This window comes from Oreochromis niloticus, linkage group LG12 (genome assembly GCF_001858045.2).
Source record: "Oreochromis niloticus isolate F11D_XX linkage group LG12, O_niloticus_UMD_NMBU, whole genome shotgun sequence".
NCBI lineage: Eukaryota > Metazoa > Chordata > Actinopteri > Cichliformes > Cichlidae > Oreochromis > Oreochromis niloticus.
The window spans coordinates 25,192,250-25,208,605 of NC_031977.2; the positions used below are offsets into that span (position 1 = coordinate 25,192,250).

The 16,356-nt window shown below is 37.8% G+C and overlaps 1 long non-coding RNA gene across 2 annotated transcripts; it reads left to right on the forward strand.

Annotated features, from left to right (window-relative positions):
* Positions 1 to 9,078: 9,078 nt before the first annotated feature.
* Positions 9,079 to 13,263, forward strand: LOC109204635 (uncharacterized). Of its 2 annotated transcripts, none has more exons than XR_002064158.2 (4): positions 9,079 to 9,290; positions 10,988 to 11,098; positions 12,409 to 12,685; positions 13,206 to 13,263. It is a non-coding gene; the product is annotated as an uncharacterized LOC109204635 (long non-coding RNA). The 2 variants fall into 2 exon arrangements; XR_003213248.1 differs by having other exon boundaries at positions 12,409 to 12,691; positions 13,206 to 13,250.
* The last annotated feature ends 3,093 nt before the right edge of the window (positions 13,264 to 16,356 follow it).

Genomic DNA, 16,356 nt, shown 5'->3' on the forward strand with positions numbered 1-16,356 from the left:
CATGGTTGTTGTTCAATAATAAAATTATTCCTCAAAAATACAACTTGCCTAATAATTCTGCACTCCCTGTAATGAGCTCGCCTTTTGTTAACCCTTAGTTCATTTCTCCCGTGTCTGCGTTTTGGGACTGTTTCTTAAACACACCGTCGTACCCTGCTGTGACACTTCTCAATCTGGAAAAAAATCTTTCCCTACTGACATAATGTGAATAAATATTCAGTTAATGTTTTTAAGCCTCTTATTTGTGTCCGGTAATCTGGAAATTACTCTTTTAAGGTCTGTCATATTTTAAACATCCATAAAACCACAAACAGTTCTTTTAACATTTTTTTTTTTAGAAAAGTCAACCACAGGGGAGGGGGTGGAGCTGGTTTGCACAAATAAAAACATTCATGTGCTGAAACTGTCTGTTGGTCTGGTTCTTTGTTACAAAGACCAACTGGGGAGTGGCCAATGTCACGCTTAGACGTTGTGACCCTGAAGTATCTGCATGGCAGCCATACTAACAAGGGCGTAGATTTGGTTTTGGCATTGGTGGGGACGGATGATTCAACCACCAAACCCTGTCCCGTTTCTTTTTTTTTTTCCTTTTTGTCTTTGCTTCTTGATAAAAAAAAAAAGGAGAAATATACTTGCTATTAATACTTAATATGCTATTCTACATGCTTTTAAACCATTTAAAATTACAATTCATAGTTTTATATGTGAATTATATAATATAAAATTACTATTAAACAAATGACTAAGTATTTTAGACTTTAGTTTACTTCAGCCATATTCCATATGAATCAGGTATCATACAAAAATAAAAATAGCTTCAAATACAGTAATGAACCACCAAGTCATCATCCAATTTCACCTGTGATCTTGTATCACCATTACTCTATGAGCTTTGTGTTGGTTCTTCTGTCACCTGACAAATAGCACATACATGACAATAAGAATGAAATGTGTAGCTGCTTCAGTGTTTCTCTCAATTTGTGCAGATCTTGACTCATCAGTAATGTTTGTAGGGTGAGTGCATTTTTAAAACAATTTGTGCAAACTGCGCTACAAGGTGGAATATTTGCAAAATCATGACTACCTCATGATATTTTGTCTCAAAAATTAACCCTATGAATATGTCAGTGCCATTAGGATGAAATTATTGTGTCACCAACATTTTAATGTTAGACATATAATTTTAACAGCCTCTGTAAACTAATATCCTGGCTTGCTCGAGGCTGCCGTTTTCTCTGACAGTTTCAATCAAAATTAGAAATGCTACTCTGGGAGACTGAGATAACTAATAGTGCTGCCTGTTGTGCAGTTAGTTTCCAAAACACGTTATTCATGGTTACATACAATTTTAGACTGATGTGGGCCAAAGCCTAGCATAGCCTGTAACATTATTATGACGGACACATTTTATGAGTGAGTGGCACAAAAATAACGCCATAAAAGACTGCCCCACTCCAGTCGAACTCCGTGTAGCTACTTGGCTCGTTGAAGCTACCTGGGTGTTAGCTGGTCTAAAAAGTTCCCTCATGTCACTTTCCACCGTGCTGTGGGTAACACTGGGTGCAGTTGAGCCCGTCCCATCTCGATCAAGTGACGAGGACAACGATGTGACCGTTTCAGGAGATGATAAAATATTTCTTAACACCCCGATAGCTTGCTGAAGAACTCGAGTTTCTTCTCCCCCCTCAATGCTGTCAGACACTTGAAAGTGACCCGCGCGTGCTTCTCAGCCAATCACAACGGTACAGACACCCAGCTTTCCGTTTCCATTAAACTCCTTCCGTTTCCACTATACTCTTTCATTCACATACATTATTCTCTTGCATACATATATTTTCTTCTGACATGTATGCATTCTCTTCTTATATACATATATTATTTGTGAGATTAAATGCATATTGAATGCATGTAAATGAGAGCAAAATGTAGGAATGCATAAATGAAAATGCATGTTAGAGTGAGAATTTGTAAATATGTACATTAAAATACATGTATAAGAGAGCACAATATTGCAATGTGTGTGTTAAATATGTGTAAACATGAGAATAAAAATATCTAAATATAAAAATTAAAATAAAACTATGTGAGAGTGAAAGTATATGTATGTGAAAGAAGAATATATGTATGTGAGAGTGACAATACGTGTGTCTGACAGAAGAATATATGTATGTGAGAGTGAAAGTATATGTATGTGAGAGTGAAAGTATAGGTGTGTGAAAGAAGAATGTATGTGTGTGAGAGTGAAAGAATGAATTTTGGCTTGTACGGCCCCTCATACCCCTCGCAGAGGGGCTTCTCTGCAGAGCATCAAATCTGCATGGCAAAGTGACACACTTTAGGTGATCTTCATCCTTGGGAAAAGTGGTGTCAGCTATTTCCCAGTCTCCTAGCATCTGTGCTCCACGCAGAACCACAATTCCATCGCTGGTCCCCCTCTGCGCTGTCACTTTTGGAGCTTGGCACGCTCCCTTCATCCTTCAGTTTCGCATGTTCCATGTCTGATGTGCTGAAGATGATCTCTGATCCTCCTGAAGACTCTCTCCTGGCCTCAGCTTCCATCTTGTGGACGATCCCCTCAGTCACTCCTTCTTGTCATGGCACCTCACGACACCTGCAAAACTAAAAATTGACACTCCTCTCGCCACACAGCTCTCGCCATGTGTCAACTCCCACACAATGAGACATGCACAAGAATGTTGCGCATTCTCCCTAAAAAAAAAAAAAAACCTCCAGGGTTTCCCTCTTGGAGCAGCTCCACTCCAAACCTGTAACCCTGTGTCAAAACATTAGTCAGCAGTTAAATGTTAAGATTTGTTTAACTCCCAGCTCCACCTGGAGTCTGTATCCTAGAAAACAAAGTCTTTAAGTTAAAACAAATTCACATTTGCAACCAACTGCAGCTCATAAGAGTAATAAAGTATTCAGCATCACAGAGACAAGTATCATTGCAGGTTTATTCTAAACTCATTAAACCTCTACTTTTTTCCATAATTTGCTCCAAAATCATTGAACATCTCAACGTCATTCCACATTGTAATCAGTGACTTTCCTTAAGTTTGTCACTCACCATGAGCTCAATAGTGGTCAGATAATGAGACCCATTCAACTATTCAGTAACCACTGCACATCTGTTCAATTGTCACTTGTCTGTCTGTGCTGAATCCTTTACAAGCACTCTTAAAGAGAAACATTTGCAGTAATATCCTAGGTCAGGCCTAGGTCATCCAGATTCCAGAGGTGCTGTAAAAAGACTATAAAGTTAACACTCTGCTGTAAAAAGAAATAACACTGGTTTTAACACAGTATGTATCACACTGTATTCACTTTTTCCCCTGTAATATTCAACATTTTCTCAACAACACAGTGTAATTTCATCACCAACATATGGCCTGTAACCACAGTTTTCTTCACAAAAAACTCAGTAACCATGTGGTAGAAAAACATTAAGTTGTGTCCTGCTGTAAACCACATAATCAAATCACATGATTAACGCTCTGCTGTAGAAAAGTAATGGAAATGTTAGCGCTGCGCAGGTGTATACACACTTTCTCACAGTGACCTCTGTGAGCAACACAAGGTGGTGAATAACACCCTTGGTAAATTCAAAAAACATAGTTGACATAGTCATGTGACCCAAGTTTCCTCCTGCGGTCTCCTCCTGCTCTTGCAACAAGAGGCACACACAGAGATACATCCACACCTTTGTCACGTCGACGTGGGGTTTAACTTCGCATAGTGGTGTTAAGTCAGTCAAGTCTTGTCAGCTTTTGTCGGCTTTAACCAGTCAGTCAGTTCCCCATTTTTTTTATTTTCACTCATTATTCATTCATTCATTCTTTCTTTGCTGATAGTGGAATTTATCGTCGCATTTCGTTTCCACCCTCAGCAAAATGACGACATTAAAAAGAAAAAGAATTTAGACTGGATTACCTCGCTGAATCCTTTTAGACAGGAATAAGTGGCTTCCTCCAGAACCCATTTTAATGTGGAAAAGCTCACTTGCAACAGTTTTCCCAACGACATGCCGTATAGCGCTTTCGTTCTAATCGTGCAGATCTGCTCAAACCATAGGGATTATCAAACAAAACTTTCAGTGCATTATGAAAGTACCAAAATAAAAAGAAAAAAAGAAACGAAAGAAAAGAAAGGAAAGGCCTTGTTAAATCACATGTTCTTCATCTTGGGGGGGGGGGCTCAACTTAGTAACAAAATACAAATCATCAGCCAGTTTAATCTCAAACATTCATCCAATCAGCCACACACAACCAGAGATGGGCGCGTTACTGTAATCTGATTACTTTTTTCAAGTAACGAGTAATGTAAGGGATTACTATTGCAAAAACGGTAATTAGATTACAGTTACTTTCACGTAGGAACGCTGCGTTACTGCGTTACTAAAACCGTGATTTTTTGCGAGAACGTCTCATGACAGTGACATAAGCCAGTGCAACGTTCATGACAACAGCTGTGTGCAGATCATAATATATCGAGTGCGGGACAGAGTGTAGCATGCAGCGTTTAAAGCGTGGAAGTACTGACCTTATTTTGAGTTTGATTCCATAAAAAGCGACAAAAACATTAGTGTCCGTTGTGCGTGGGAAGAAAACTTCTTTTTACAGTGAAAAAACCCCTTAACTTCCAAGCAAGCACCGAGTGAAATTCACAGAGAAACTCGCGGATTCTTCCACTGACCGCTGCAGCACACCTGCACCAGGGTAAACCTCCGCCTACCCCAGTCCTGCTTTACAGGTGAAAATAGAGCAACAGGACTGCTAGTCTTTGATTTTATTTATTTTCTGTTGTGTTTTACTTGCATCTATTTGAAAGAGTGAGTGTAAACACAAAAAAATATTTTATTTTATGTGCTGGAATGTGCAGAAAATAGGTTTAAATGTTAAACAAATTTCTTCCAGTCAGAGAATGTTGCATATAATTTAATTTTTGCTTGATGCATAAAGTTAAAAGATTAAAACTAATAAAACAAGTTTTAAAAAGAGACTTTTCCATTTGATTACATTTTGTATGATGAATTATGCAGAAAAAGTAGAATTGGGCTGAAAGATCTATCGCTTTATCACCTATTCAGGTTGTAAATCGTGTTTTTAAAAAGTAACTAAGTAACTAAGTAATTAATTACTTTTGAAAATAATTAATGAGTAAAGTAACGGGATTACTTTTTGGGGGAAGTAATCAGTAATTAGTAACTGATTACTTTTTTCAAGTAACTTGACCAACACTGCACACAACATACAGCATAACCCTGTTGTCTCATCACATAATAAGTTTCTTCTCATGTAACCAGAATTTTGTTATTAACCAGCTTGATGCGGTCAATGCGGGCTTCTTGTTTGCAGTTTCTCAATGCTTCAACGAAGCTCTTGGATGATACAAGAGCCGAAAAGGAAGTTTCTGTCTTACCGGGCATGTATGGGCTTCAGCTGAAACCTGCACCACCACTCCTCTTATCCTACCTACTACATGATTTATCAAATACAATATCTGAATATCTGTTATCCAAATCAAGTCCACTTTCTATAGTTAATCAAACCGAAGATACACTTCAACTCCAACTACTTCCAAACGTCGCCCCACACGCTCTACATATGCTCTGATCCTTCTTTCACTATCATGAAAAGAAATAAACAAAAAAAATCCTGATACCCCAGGTTAAAATTATTTTTAAATAAAGCATTTACATATTTTCTGTTGATATTTTATATTTGCTTTTAGGAAAAGTTAATACTTGAGCAATACAGTATTTAAATAGGACACATCCTGAATTACTTTAAATGACGTATCAATGATAATCATATAATTGTTAAAATTATACAAACTGTTGTGTCATATATATCTATATCTATTAATCTATCGATCTATCTATCTGTTTATCTAAATTCAGTGATCACTGAATTTCTAATATTGCCTACACAGGACATGTATGGTACATGTGGTTTGTACTGGCCTGGAACATTTTGTCTTTTTCTCTGTAACTTTTGGTCACTTCACCAGAGAAACCCCGCTGAGTCCTGCTGCCTTGTTCTTACTTCTTTTCTTTCTCTCTATTTTGTTATTAAATACATCATTTTTGTAATCACTGCTATGCTTTGTATCACAAAGAGCAGCAGCCCACCATAAATCTTAAAGTAGGAAAACTAGAAGCTTCATCAAACATTCTTTATTTATTGTCCATATTATTAGAGACATGTATTAAGTTTTCATTTAGGAAATTAGGATTATAAAATCATCATTTGTTCTAGCTTGAAATCAGAGTACTCTGAATTTTAGCTATGTAAAAGTTCAGCAACAACTAAAATAATTATTCGGCAGACCAAATAATTTTTACTTTTCTTTTAGCCTTTTAGTTTTACCACAATATAACCATCAAGAGACAACAGGAAACATTTTTAAAAGCCACTTTACCAAAACTGTTGTTGCATGCAAAGTTATTGTGCATCCTCGAAGTGTCAATATGATTCTGAGCAACCAACAGTTGAAGGTTGCAACACGATTTAGGTTTAGATGCTGCACATGTGTAGCATCTTAATCACATGCTATAGAAGAAGCAGAACACATATTCATACACATTTGTAATTATTTGTTGGGCTTTTTTGTTAAAGTTTGATACATTTTATATCCCCAGTTGACGGAAAAAGGGAGCAAAGAGACTGGTACGAAACCAGCCAGGAAATGACTCAGTCTACCCAAACACTCAAGAAAACCACAGGCAGTTGTTTTTAAACAAGCATGTGAAACAGAAAGAGACCACACGTTGTCTTTAGATGTCAGTATTTTAACCAAAGAGAAGAAACTGAACAATAATCTGACTCATAGCACCTCAGTATGAAGTTTCTAAATGAGTGACAAGTCTACATCAAGTGTATGCATGTAGAAAAAAAACAATAAATAGCTTAAGAACAGCCAGCCTGACCTCAACCTGTTCAGCTCTGCTGCATTCCTTCCCAGGTCACCTCAATTCACCAGTTTCCATTAAGAGATAGAAAGGCAAAACCAAGAAGACGAGACACAAGAGGTCATGACAATACTGCACATTAAATATACAGTGCTGTGAACAAATATAAACAAATATATAGTGTTTTATTCTTCTCGTGTGTCACTCATGTTTCAAATCAAACAAATTCTAATATTAGAGAAAGAGAACCTCAATAAATGCAAAATGCAGTTTTAAAATTAGTTAAGAGTAACAAGATATTCAAATCTGCCTGGCCCTGTGTGAAGAAGTAACTAGCCCCCTTTTTAAATGATAAATTAACTGTCAATAACCAGACTTTTGGAAAGCTGAGTTCAATTTCACATTATTTTGTTATGTTTTGTTACCAAAAGACTCAAAGCAGATGGTCCAACAAGTTCACAGATTTTAATGACAAGATTGTAAACAGAACAAATCAGAATGATGCAAAATAAACTCAAAAATATTTATTCATTCTTCCACAAGATTAATCTGCAAGGATCCGCAGATCATGAACTCAAGTCGTTGTATCAGGTAGTCAGGCAGATTTACAAAGGTGTTCAGCCAGACATGCAAATCAGACTCTGCTGGTCTCCCAGGTTAATTAGTCTCAAGCTTGTAAAATCTCTGTTCATGTTGACTCGAAGGTCTAATCAGTGCTCTCGTGTACCAGTACTCCATGGGTAGAGCTTGCTGATGGACATGGAGCTGGCTTCATCCTAAAACAACCACCTGACACTACAGGAATGAATCTGGAAGGAAAAACAAGAAGTGCTGTGTTTAAATACTGCAGATGATACTTTCTAAATGGAGGGACAGTAACTTAGGGTGACCAACCGTCCTCTTTTCTCCGGACATGTCCACTTTTCACGTTCTGTCCGGGGGGATTTTTGAGATTGATGAAAATGTCCGGGTTTTCCTATAGTCCGACAGAGGACCCATGTGTTTGAAGTCATCCCCGAACTGCTGCTTTGTGAGCGCTTGTTCTGCGCTCGGTCACAGACTGACGGTGCGCAGCAACGCGCCTAATGATGTTTAAAAGATCCCAAAGCGCAAGTGCATCATTTCAGATGAGTGGGTTGATCTGTAGCACCATGAGGCCAATCACCATTTTCCTGACCAGCATCGTCTGTCTTTGTTTCTTCCCGGATGATGATGCTGACGACACTGGGCTCAGCCCCGCAGGTGAAGCCTTTCAGCTTCTCCAAGGTGGAGGAGCTGGTCCTTTGGAGAAAGCTTTGCTCGTTTCCTTCGTCACTTGGACTCTTCTGCAACATATATATTATAGACTGCATTTATTATTTTGATTTGATCACAATCTTTAATTTAAGAATATATAAATGATGTGACTGTCAGCAGTCAGCAATGTGTGTGCATTGTCTAAATGAGTGGCAAAGAAATGAGTGATTGTATGCATGAAACAAAGAAAAACAAAGGATTAGGAGGAGAGGAGGGAGCTCTGGCAGGGCTGCTTTATAGTTCACTAAGCCCAGCCTGCTCAGGTGTGCTGCATTTATACTCAGGCTCTTCCATCCACTCTGGAAGAGTGAAGGGCACAGGAGAAAGGAGGCAGCACCAGGGGGCAGTCTTGTGTTTTAGTGCAGCAGATGTCTGAAACAATCTTTCAATATGGAAGAAATATAGTATCATCAGAATCCAACTATTTTTAGACATTGAATTTATAACACTGAATTTTTATCCTCCAAATTTCCCTGCAAAAATATTCACCTGCAAAAATTCACCTGCAAAAAATTCAACTGCAAAAATTCACCTGCAAAAAATTCACCATCAAATATTCACCTGAAAAAAATTCACCTGCAAAAATTCACCTGCAAAAATTCACCTGCAAAAAATTCACCGTCAAATATTCACCTGAAAAAAATTCACCTGCAAAAAATTCACCGTCAAATATTCACCAGCAAAAAATTCACCTGCAAAAATTCGCCTGCAAAAATTCAACTGCAAAAGTGATGAACTTAAATGACCCAAGCCAGAGCAATCAGCACTAGATCGAGTCGAGCGGCTCTCAGCCAATTAAATTACGCTGTTTGATCACATGACATCGTTAGCCAGCAGTGTGTCTCCTAGAAGATAGCTGTTTAGAGGTGAGGGATTAAGTTTTTCTCCTAAATAGAGATCATTACAGGACGCCTAGTCCTACTTAAAATCCCATTCATTTTTCTTTTATTTTATCATCTACTCGAACTGAGGAAAACGTTTGACTAACTCAAAGAAAATTTCCGCGCCTCCCCTGCCTGTCTGCAGAGGCAGTTTTGAATTCAGGAGCGGCAAGATGGCAGCGGCAAACCCTGGCGGTTCTCCGGTAAGTATATTATGTTTTATCTTCAAGTTTGTCTTTTGAAACGTTAATTTTATTTAAATCCGTTGGTCACGTATAAAAGTACACAGACGGGGTCTTTGCTCAACTCGTCTGATGCGTGTCTCACTAAGCGCTACATGCTACCATCCTGCTAACCGAGCTAACCTTTACATGCTGTGCTCTACAAAATAGGATACTCGCTACAAAACCATACTCCACAGATGTTGATAGATAGACGAACACTGCAAATATAATGTGGGAAACGAGAACGGCATTTGGTGAAGGGGTAAAATACACCATGAATAAAGCCATAGAGTGAATGGCTGCCATGGTTGCAGAACGGCCTGATTTAATGACAAGAATGGGGAAGAGTGAGGTAAAGTGAACCAAAGCCACAAAACACGGTCAGACAAGGCGGGAATAGGGCAGTGATATGTCCGTCAGTATGAAGTTGGTGTGCTTTAGTGACCAAAAACTCGAGACCGGTATCAGGAAGATGGGAGACTCGTGTTTCACTGGAGTAGTTGTGAATTAAAACATCATTTGTTGGGGAAATTTAGGTGTAAATGCAAGGCAAGAAAACAAGGCAAACATTAGAAATATTAAAACGGAAATATGGGATTAATATAACATACAATTAGGGAAAATTGAAGGAACACAATGTAAATTATACTGTAAAGTCATTAAAACAGCATAACCTGAGTAAAAGAAACATGTAATTGGGTAGGATGGTGATGATGATGATGATGATGATAATAATATTAAAAAACATGTACAAGATGGGCATGTATACTTGTACCCAGAATTTAACAACTATAAAGTTGTGGCATGACAGTACCTTACCCCATCCATTATATCCACACTTTCAGAAAAGGATATGGTCAATATCTTTACAAATCTAAACTTAAACAGATAGCATAAGTTAAACGGGATATTCCCTCTGCTTTCTCCTAGAGAGAATACATCAAATTAAACAAATAAGTAGTCTATGGCATTTAAAAGTGGTTACCTACAATTCTGAAATGATAATACTAATTCTTATTGATGATGATATTGTATTTGAAATCCTGGTGTAACACTGAACCCGACATCATAAAATGATTACCCTTGTAATGTCAGGGAGCTACAACCAAGGAGGGAAAATATTACTGTCTCACCCCTTGTATCCAATTACATAACAGCACTGCTTGGTAAAGGTGTTGAATTAGCTGGGTCGCTCAGTTTGGGGAAAATTGTGGGTAGCCTGCAAGGGCCTCAACTTTTCCATTCCCACAATGTGCAACAAATGGGCACAGCTGATCTTCAAGATTGGAACATCGGCCAATTACTTCCAACTTTAACGTATTTTTGCAAAAATATTCTTAAACTTGTCTCTTTACACAGATCATAATGATACAAGATGGCACTTGTGTAATTTCCTATAAATTCAATAAATCTAAATAATTGTTACCAACCCGGTAAATCCTGAGAAATGTTTTAACAGCTGTGTTAAATTAAACTTCATACTGACACATGCTGGAAAGTGCATTCATGACACAATTTTTTTTTTTATGCCTTCTAGAGCAGTAGCAATCAAAGATTTTAAGGATTCTTTTACATTTTTTAAAAACACTCTGATTAAGGCATAAGTTGTTCTTTATTATCAGATCTAAGTTTGTTTAAAGCTTCGAATGTTTTGAGGTACTTTTCTTTGTTTTCAGGATTCGTTGCAACCACGGATGGGAAAATGTGGAGGTTGCATGGCTGATGTTTACTGTTCGTGGCACAGGAAGAGGCAGTTTCATTTCAGGAATGAGTGTGCACAATCAGAGGTTTGTTCTCATAAAATACTGTCAACCTCAAATGTTTCTGACATAAGATGGAAGGTGTTGCAGCTTTATTTCCATTATTTAAAAATACATAAACATTTAAAGGATATAATGTTATGATTTAATGTTGTCAGTGTTTTGTTTTATGTCATGTTTAAGGATTTTGTTCTCGGTTGTATCTTACGTTTAGTTTAGTTCAGGGTCCATGTGTCATTCTGTCTCTGTGTCAGGTCTTCGTCTTGGTGTAGTGTTCTCATTTCCTGTTTTATTGTGAAGGTCTGCGTCTCATGTGAGTGTGTTCAGTTTTACCTCTGTCTCGTCTGGTTGATTATTCCCAGCTGTGTTCCCCACCTGTGTGTAATCTCCCTGTGTTTCTCTGTGTGTATTTAAGTCGCGTCTTCTGTCTTTGTGCTGGCTGGTCCGTCTGTGTATCCACCATGTTCCACTCGTGTGTTTGGTGTTAGTGTCTTAGTTTTGTAAATAGTTTTGTCAAGTAGCGATCGTACATTTTGTTCACCTTGTGTATATATCCTTCACTGCAGCAGCCTAGTAGGCGTGAGAAGCCATTTTTGTTTAAGTTTTCTCCTGTTTTTGTTAGAAAGTTAGGTAAGTGGATTGTCTTTTGGTTGGTTTTTATTTTGTGTAGGACAGCATAGGGACCAGTAGGGAGTTTTGTTTGTTATTTTTGGCACTGCTCACAGCTGAAGCAAAATAAATGGCTGCTTAGCACTTTTAGAAGATATTGTGGTTTGTGTACTTATTTGGGTGGTGTGTGGGTGGGCCAACTTCTTGTTGCGTTCGATACTCGCCTAGACAAAGAACGTAACAATAGTTTTATGAAAAAAGTTTTATAGTAAAATGTCTTTAGAGAACAGTGCCCTATCCAGCAGGATATATTGTCTCATATGTGTCAGGTGTTGTTGTTGTTGTTGTTGTTTCTTTCAATTTCCATCATTTACCCCTCAAGGAAGAAAATATTGGACAGGTCCTACAAACCCCAAAGAGCCTTCAGGACTCTGCCCTATTTTTAGTTATTCACACACCTTTTCCAGTCTGTTACTTCCTTCCCTGAATGTTCATTCTGTGTTAATGGTCTGGTTGTCATCTCATGTATTGCCACTGATCATTACAACCCTTTTGGCACCTTTTAAGTGATATGCCTGGGTCCTTCCTACATGCCCTGATAATATATTATTACTGTTGTCATGCACACATTTCATGTAGGGTTAGAAACAAGCAGGGAATTTCTCATACACACCAAAGAAAGGCCATACCTAATTTAAATATTTTTTTTTTTATATATATTATTTCAGAATAGAGCGACTGTGGAGAGACCTCTGGGTGGCCGTTGCATGCATTTACTACGATGTTCTTCACAACCTTGAGGAAGAAGGCCTTCTTGACATTTCAAATGCTGCACACCTCTTTTGCTGCCATTACATCTTTCTTCCTCGACTGGAGGATGATTTTAATACATTTTGCAGTGGATGGGACAACCATCCACTGCGAACAGAAAACAACACGAGTCCCAACCAGCTGTGGGAGTTGTGTCACAGATATCACCCTGTTCCTGTTCCAGAAAACACACAGGTAAAGGTGCACATTTTTAGTACTCATTGATTCTCTTACAGAGAATGTGATGATTTTATGGATAATTAAAGTCAGTCATAAATCCACAAACACAACAAGCTGAAAGTCAGTGATGCTGCTCGGTTTGCAGTCCTGAATATGACGGCACAAGCAGGATTCACTGCACTGTTAATGTTCGCTATGTTATATTGCTGCCTCTGTTCGGTGGTGTGGAGCCAAACGGACTTTAACGTGTGTTTGAACGAGCTGACGGTTCACTCGTTAAGCTGAAAGAAAGATGCTTTAATCACAGGAGTCACACATGTGTCCACTGGACCATCTGGGAACTCTTCTTGTTTAGCACTCGTAATAACACAAACACTAAATCCTACTTCTCTTGTGCTGTTTTGTAGCAGTGTGTACACCTGAGACTGTCACCTGTCTGTCTGTCCTGCACTCTCTCTCTGTTTCTTTCTCTCTGATTGTGGAATAAAAGTATGAACATGTATTTACAAGTTACACTTGTGTTTGAATCCTGCAGCTTATCACACATTTGATTTCCATGTGTGACAACTGCAAGTGTCCAGAGTGAGGACAGACTGAGGGACCCACTGCTGCACATCATCTGTGAGGCTTTGCACCCCTGATGATCCACCAGGACAAACTCAGCAGTGTGTGAGGAAGAGGAGGAGGAAGAGCCAGCAGCAGCTGACAGATGGAGAGAATAGACAGACTGTTCCCTGTTTGTGAAGGACTGCTAGAAACATTTAAAATAACTAATTGTCTGTCCTGAATCAGTCTTATTAGGTAATGTTCAAATAATGTTATCATCCCAGTGTTTTCAGTGTGGGAGAAAGTACTCAGGGCCTTCAAGTTACACACTATGAAAGGCAGCAACAAGTTTAATATTCAGAAACCTAAAGTATGTATCAGCAGCAGAACGGAGCTAAAGATAAATGTTTGTTTCAGTTCTATGAAGCTTTGAGTATTTTGGATTAGTAGTTTGTTGCATCATATTGTTGTAATTGTTTGTATGCTTTATATATTCTGAGGTAAGTTGATCTATAGTGTTACATCATATTCTATAAGGATGTCATGTGTTTGTATACTTTCTGCCCAGTTTGACCCATTTAGCAGAAGTCGGCCTGTTTAAGGCTCTGATATCTATTCTGTGTGACTTAAAGCAGTTATGACATGGTCTGATTTTCTCACCCAATAAAGGAATATTTAATATATCAGTCTACTCTTTGTTTATTAGAAACAGTTTTCACAGCTCGTACATTTTCTTTTTACACATATATGTAAGCATTGAGCCAAATTTAGTAATGCCAACATATTAAATGAACAACATTTGTCTCTTATATATAATACACCTATATATGCACTGTCAAAGATATTTGTCTTTGAGTGAAGATTTAAGGTGATAGGACTTATAAATAACTGCAACTTGAATCTTTACTGAAGCTCAGTATTTGACACAGAGTTCACTCACATGAATTTCACTCACATGTGCTGTACCTGCACATGTGATGTGACAATAGAAGTTATTTGATTTGAGAGTTCAAACTCACTGCTGTAATAACTTATAATGATTAATATAATAACTATAATATTGGCCATATCATATTTACACTGACTTTAGTCTCATGAACAACATTGGCTAATTGTTGTTTACTAGCTAATCTTAAATGACTGTTCAGTACAGATATGAAGGCCAACAATCATGTTTTACAGTCCTGTGGTCTCAGCCTCAGATACTTATTAAATCACACAAAGCTGGTGTAGAAACAAACACACGAACAAAATATGTTCTCCTTCATTTCTGTCAAACAAAGCTGTATGAAACGTTTCCAGCGGTTGGTGTTATGGTTGCTAGGCAACCTGGGAAGCGCGACGGAGGCTAGACCGTCCCTTTTCACGAGCCTCGCACTTCCGGCCTTAGCGGTCTTTGAGTACGCGGCCCTTGAAGACCGTTGAGGCTGCGTACTTTAAGGCTGCAGACCCTGAATTGGGATACAGCCTTAATCCCTCACCTCTAAACAGCTATCTTCTAGGAGACACACTGCTGGCTAACGATGTCATGTGATCAAACAGCGTAATTTAATTGGCTGAGAGCCGCTCGACTCGATCTAGTGCTGATTGCTCTGGCTTGGGTCATTTAAGTTCATCACTTTTGCAGTTGAATTTTTGCAGGCGAATTTTTGCAGGTGAATTTTTTGCTGGTGAATATTTGACGGTGAATTTTTTGCAGGTGAATTTTTTTCAGGTGAATATTTGACGGTGAATTTTTTGCAGGTGAATTTTTGCAGGTGAATTTTTTTCAGGTGAATATTTGATGGTGAATTTTTTGCAGGTGAATTTTTGCAGGTGAATTTTTGCAGTTGAATTTTTTGCAGGTGAATTTTTGCAGGTGAATATTTTTGCAGGGAAATTTGGAGGATAAAAATTCAGTGTTATAAATTCAATGTCTAAAAATAGTTGGATTCTGATGATACTATATTTCTTCCATATTTCAAACTCTATAAAAGCACCAAAATGCATGTTTGTCTCTGCAGACATTATTTTGAAAAATGCCATCATTTCCATCAAAGATAACAGCAATTTTTTCTACAGAATCTCAGCCACTAGATAAAATTTTAAGGTTTTAAACTTGGTTGATATATTTTTGACTGCAGGCAAATCATAAGTTTTTAGATTGCCATTGTTTCAAGAAAACAAGTCAAGATGACATGTGTTACATGTTGCCCCAATGGGCCAATGACAATTGCAGCAGTAAGCAGAACTGTGCAGGTGAAAGATTTTGCTTTTTCCCTTTTAATAGCACTATGATAAATGGACTGGTACTTATAAAGTTAGGAAATATGCTTTTATGCTTTCTAAGCTTCTATGTTCTGTTGTAAAACAACAAAGAAAAAACTCTTTTAAAGTCTGGTAAACATTAAACACTCATGCACCAACAGTTGTTTTTACACATCATATTTGAATGATTAAAAAAAAAGAAACCAAGATATCAAGTGTTAATTACTGTTTCCACACATGCTATTCCTGCTGCCATCTGACACTTTGGTCATCAATGTCTCCTTGCAGATTTAGGCTGCAGCTTCACATGTGTAGTATTTTAATCAACATGCTATAGAAATAAAGAAAACACAATTTTACACACATTGGAAATTATTGGGTGATTTTGTTTCATGCTCCATAGGAAGTGAAATTAGTTCTGAGAACCTGAAGGTTTGCATCTCTTCAAAAGCCTCCTACACAGTTTCCTGAATAACCATGCCCCCTCGGTGACATTACTGCCAGACACCATTTTTGGAAATGAAAGAAAACTAAAATTATGCTGTAGTGTTACTGAATAAACTATCATATCGAATGAAAAATAACTTTGCTCTCTACATGTGTTCACACAGGGAAACTTGCCATGTTCAGTGTGACTATAAATTTAAGGTACCCTTGGTGTAAGTGCTAGTTGTTTTTAATTTGAATTCTGTGTTTTCTTTATGTCTCATGAGAGACCATTTGAACAGAGCATTTTTTATTTTTATTTTGTTGTTTTTTGGTTTTTTTTTACAACAAATTGTTAGAACTTTTCTGTTGTGCTCTATTTGTGTACAGACACAGGAAGTAAGTGTGGCTTAGAGAGTTGTCATTGTAAAACAAACTCCCATCATGCTTTACTTTATGTAGTTCAA